This window comes from Phyllostomus discolor, chromosome 13 (assembly GCF_004126475.2).
Source record: "Phyllostomus discolor isolate MPI-MPIP mPhyDis1 chromosome 13, mPhyDis1.pri.v3, whole genome shotgun sequence".
Lineage (NCBI taxonomy): Eukaryota > Metazoa > Chordata > Mammalia > Chiroptera > Phyllostomidae > Phyllostomus > Phyllostomus discolor.
In genome coordinates, this window is record NC_040915.2 from 52,375,026 (window position 1) to 52,380,639 (window position 5,614).

The 5,614-nt window shown below is 47.1% G+C and overlaps 1 protein-coding gene across 2 annotated transcripts in view; it reads right to left on the bottom strand.

Annotated features, from left to right (window-relative positions):
- UBE3B (ubiquitin protein ligase E3B) overlaps positions 1-5,588 on the bottom strand; it is a 43,747-nt gene extending 38,159 nt beyond the window's left edge. The window contains exon 1 of one of the 2 annotated variants that reach the window (XM_028527394.2): positions 5,188-5,588. The gene's annotated coding sequence lies outside the window, so the exon portion shown is untranslated. The remainder of the gene's footprint in view (positions 1-5,187) is intronic. The other variant, XM_028527396.2, reaches the window with a different exon arrangement.
- Positions 5,589-5,614: the final 26 nt, after the last annotated feature.

Genomic DNA, 5,614 nt, shown 5'->3' on the forward strand with positions numbered 1-5,614 from the left:
TGAGAACTGACCCTTGACCCTTCAGTGTATGGCTGGATACTCCAACCATCACCGGCCAAGGTGAGGGTTAAGCTTTATAGCTAGAGTATCATACAGCTTCCTCCCTGAGTAAAAGCAATAAATACAGTGCCTCTGGTTTAAACAATGACAACACTGTGTTCTCTTTAGTTCATGTCTGGTCTAAATGTTAAACTTCATCTCCACAGGCCTCACAGTTTAAGGGAACTGGTTGAAATACAGCTGACCTTGAACATGGGTTTGAACTGCATAGGTCCACTTATACATGGATTTTTTTTTTCTTTTTTTTTAATATATTTTATTGATTATGCTATTACAGTTGTCCCATTTCCCCCCTTCTCTCCCCTCCCCCCTCTACCCCCCTCCCACCCACATTTCCCCCTTTAGTTCATGTCCATGTGTCATACTTATGAGTTCCTTAGTTTCTACATTTCCCGTACTATTCTTGCCCTCCCCCTATCTATTTTCAACCTACATTCTATGCTACTTATTCTCTATACCTTTTCCCCCTCTCTCCTCCTCCCACCCCCCTGCTGCTAACCCTCCATGTGCCCTCCATTTCTGTGGTTCTGTTCCTGTTCTAATTGTTTACTTAGTTTCTTTTGGTTTTGCTTTAGGTGTGGTTGTTGATATTTGTGAGTTTGCTGTCCTTTTACTATACATGTCTTTTCTTTATCTTCTTTTCTTAGATAAGTCCCTTTAGCATTTCATAAAATAAGGGCTTGGTGATGATGAACTCCTTTAACTTGACCTTATCTGAGAAGCACTTTATCTGCCCTTCCATTCTAAATGAGAGCTTTGCTGGATAGAGCAATCTGGGATGTAGGTCCTTGTCTTTCATGACTTGGAATATTTCTTTCCAGCCCCTTCTTGCCTGTAAGGTCTCTTTGGAGAAATCAGCTGACAGTCTGATGGGAACTCCTTTGTAGGTTACTGTCCCCTTACCTCTTGCTGCTTCTAGGATTCTCTCCTTCGTTTTTACCTTGGCTAATGTAATTATGATGTGCCTTGGTGTGTTTCTTCTTGGGTCCAACTTCTTTGGGGCTCTTTGAGCTTCTTGGATTTCTTGGAAGACTGTTCCCTTTGCCAGATTGGGGAAGTTCTCCTTTATTATTTGTTCAAATACGTGCTCAATCTGTTGCTTTTCCCCTTCCGATTCTGGTACCCCTATAATTCGGATATTGGAACGTTTAAAGGTGTCTTGGATGCTCTTAATCTTTTCCTCAATTTTTTGAATTCTTATTTCATCATGCTTTCCTGCTTGGTTGATTCTATCTTCCTTCTGGTCCACTGTATTGTTTTGAGACTCATATTCCTTCCTTTCACTATTGGCTCTCCTCCGCGTGTCTTCCTGCATCTGTTTTATGGTAATCTGCATTCTTTCATCTAGATTTCGTCCAAAATCCACCAGTTCCGTGAGCTTTCTGATCACCAGTGTTTTGAACTGCGCATCTGATAGATTGGCTAATTCTTGGTCGCTCAAAAGGATGAGTCCTGAGGGACTGATCTGCTCTGTTGAAAACATGGTTTCGTTTTTTTCCCCCTGTCTCCCCCCTCCCCCCCCCCGCCCCGTCTGGTTGCTCTTGTTACGGTGGGGGGCGGAGCCTTAGGTGCTCACCGGGGCTGGACACCGCGGTCGCTATATTGTGACGTTATATGTGGGGGCGGGAGAAAACAATGGCGGTAGTTCCGCTCCCCTGGACTCAGACCCTTGTCTGGGCTTCCGGGCCGCGAGTTCTGCCCTGGTCCACAATCGCTGCCCCTCTGGGTCTGCCAGCCGCAGCTTGCGTACTCAGGGATCACCGCTGCCTTCTTACGCGCCGGATGGCTTTTGCGCCGATTTCGTGCCAAACCTTCCTCCGACCTCTGCACGCCGCCGACCCGAGCCAGCCCCGCGCCCGCCGGCTCGTCTTCTCCTACCAGTCCGGATGAACGCATCTACTTCAACTTCTTGGCTGCCCAACTTCCATTCAGATAAATCCTCTGCCGGATCTGGGTGTTATTCTGATAGTAAATTATTGTTGTAAATTATTGTTTTTCTAATCTTGGTTGTACGAGGAGGTACGGTGCGTCCACCTATTCCTCCATCTTGCCGGAAGTCGGATTTTTTTTTCAATGAATACTGTAAATGTATTTCCTCTTCCTTAGGATTTTCTCAATGTTTTTCTCTAGCTTACTTTATTGTAGGAAGACAGTAAATAAAACAGGCAAAATATGTTAATCAACTGCTTCTGTTACCAGTGAGGTTTCCAGTGAACAAGCAGGCTGCCAGTAGTTCAGTCTGGGGGGAATCAAAAGTTATACGTGGATTTTCACGTGCACGGCGGGGGGGGGGGGCGGTCAGTGATACAATCTGGGCCTGTTCAAGGGTCAACTATGATGCCAAAGAAGTTATTGGATTAAAGCTTTGTGATGTAAACAAGAATAACTCAGGGGATAGCATGTGAAAAAGCCACTGATAATACTGTTTAACATTTTTAACAATATTGAAAAATGTTTACCCCCAAGAACCCTGTGAAGCAACATGACCTCGATTAGACGGGAAAGAACAGTGCCCGTGTACACGGAGGCCCGATGCTGGGGGACGCTCTGGCACGTTAAGTGAGAGGGGCTGCTCCCGGAGAGGGGAATCTCGGGGAGCTGTGCTCGCTAGCTGGTCTGTCCTCTGGGCTTCGCACAGCAAGCTCACGGAAAGGCGGCACGGCACTGAGAGGCGCTGCCCTCGCTCTACCGCGTGCAGCAGGGCGGGCGAGGTCTCGGAGCCCTTCTGTCTTCCTCTGCTCTGAGCTCTGAGGCCGACCTTGAGGCCGAAACAAGCTGACATGCGTCAAGTACCTACTGAGGTGGCCAACCTAGCGCAGTCTGTAAGTCTGATGTGTTATTTCTACAGATACAAAGCTTTTCTTCTTTTAAACAAGTCTTTAGCAGAGGCTCCCATCTGTCACTAAGGTTCTTGGGATAAGAAATAATGTTGGGACCCTCACATTCCTCAGATGAGATGTTTTCCTGTCCCTGGGTGCACTAACATTCATCAGTCCTGTCATGTGGGCCACACAGCCCTGGCCCTGTTTAGGTTGGCTAATGGCTTCAGGCTCCTGAGTGCTGCGAGAGAGCTGGGCCCGTGCCATGAGCGGAGTAGTTTGCTTTTTCCTCAACATGTACAGCCCTTCACATGTGGGGGAGGGGAGGCAAAGCAGGAGAAGCAGGGGCCCGATTCCAGTGGAAAACAGGAGGCTGCACACACACTGTAAGCGCCTGCGGGAGCATAGCAAGTCCTTGGTTAACATCTTCTACAGGTTATTGGAGCCGGGGCAAAACACAAGTAATGAAATAAATTCTACCACAGGCTAGTTGACATAAACAAGAGTTAAGATCCTACAGCATCTCATCAATGTTAATGTGAAGCAACACTAATGAAACAAAGTTTTTTGTGGACCTGCTGTATCTCATACGTTCACTTCTCCCAGGGGACTGCTCAGGATACCATCCCCTCAGCAACATTGTATGTTGGTTTCCATTTAGCACACACGAGTCTATAGTCTGCAGTTTTTCTAATTCTTATATACCTTCCCTACCTGTACTGTGTCTACTATAATACAATTTATCTATAAAATAAAACACATCATAAAGTATTTAAGTGCTTCCTTTGCTAAATACCATGGAGGATCAAAGAAAAGGCTGTAACAGAAAAAGTTTTGGATCAGACAAAATAGCCCTTGGTTCTTTTCAGTTCTGATTCTACCTCATTTGGCCAAATTACCCTGTTTGGGCCTCAGTTTCCTTATCTGTAAGCCGAGTATAATCTTAATAATGCACCTACTTCCTAGGGTTGCCGAAAGGGTTAAATTAAGAATTCAATGAGAGATTTACCCTTCTTATACCTCAATTTAGTCATCATGACACTGTAATTAGCATTACATGAGAAAATATTAATAAAAGCATCGGGAAGCAAAGAGTACATAAGCAAGCTTTTCTGTACTGTCCTTAAGCAGCTTACAATTGAGTTAGGGAAACACCAGTGATAAAGGTGGGAAGATGAGGAAAAAAGAGGTTGGTAATGACCAAGGTCACATGAAAAGGAAAACAAAAACACGTTGCTTGAGCACCCACCATGGGCCAAGTCCTCTCTAAGCCATCTCTAATAAGAACAGCAACCCTGTGAGATCATTGGGTGTCTCCCATAACCCACATCAGACCGCCAGTTAGGGTCAGAGCCATGATTTCTATTCAAACAAACAGGACTCAGTCTCTCCTTCACTTAAATATTTCCATGAGACGTGCTCAAAAATCAGTCTTTTCTGGAGAGGGCCAACTTCAAGGGGAATGATGAAAGAGCAAGAGAATCCAAAGAGTATTGTTCAAAGGCAGAGCAACATGCATACCAACTGCTGACTGAGCCCAGAAGGATTCTCCCTAGGTGATGCGAATAGGTGGGCTGACAGGTTTAATGACTACCTCCGTCTAGGTGTGTGCTACTATCAGTACCGCCTTCACAGGAAGAAAATGAAATAGAGAGATGGGGACAGGGCTCGACGGAGGTCACTAGACTCCTGAATCTGAACTCAAGTCTAACTCCAAAGCAATTATTTCCTTGTAAATGAAACACACGAGACCCAGAGAGTCCCCCATCCACAGAAGAGCAAAGAAAAGCTGAGAAGGCAAGGCTGCCCGTGGAGCTAGGTTACAGTCAAATTTTGAACAAGCTTTTCTTTACTGTTTCACTAACTCCAGCTGCCTTTATTGACAGTGGAGTGTCTGGCCCGGTACTAAAACTTGCATTATACAATATCCTCTGTGAAACGAGATAATTACGCCATTTCACAGTGGAGGAAACTGAGTCTCAGAGAGGTGAGGGAACTCACCCAAGGTCACACAGCGAGAAAAGAGGATTTGAACCCCGGTTTCGGTGACTCCTAAGACCCGGCGTCTTGCCTTGGCATCAACAGCCACAATAACAAATCTTTTCCACCCACGTTAGTACGTTTATGAAGGCCCAGAAATGACAAGAGATGGAAAAGGCTACGGAGAAACCACCCTTAAGCGTAAAAGCCAGCCGCTGGCACCTGCCCCTCGGACCAGGTGAGGCAGGGACCCCGGCCCAGGGCCACCTCCCTTAAAGTCCCCGGCCCCAACACCCAGTGAATCCACAACCCTGGCCCCACTCGCTACCGGTAGGACGTAGACCTTTCTCCGCTCGAGGCCCCAGCGCTCGGGGTCGGAGCCGCAGGTACTGTCGCCTCAACCGAATACACTTGAAAGCTGGTGGACCCGGGGCAGCGACCAAGACTCCGCCGCCATCTTGCCCCGGGTGTTCCTTTTCAGAGCTCCGCCGAGCAACAGCTATCCAGTTCCGGACAACGACAGTTCCGCAGAGCTTCTCCGCCCAGGAATGACAACCTTTGAATCGTTTCCTTCTCTCTTGAAGCTGAAAATCGGAGAACTCAGGAACGGGATAAATGCCTGACCCAGCAGAGAGAAGATGCAACCTTTCCAGCCAGGCATGTTTGAAGGAAAGCGGCTAATGTGTGGGAGTACATCGGATCGTTTAGGAAGGGGCCCTCTGCGGGGCGGAAGTGGGATACGGGCGGCGGAAGTT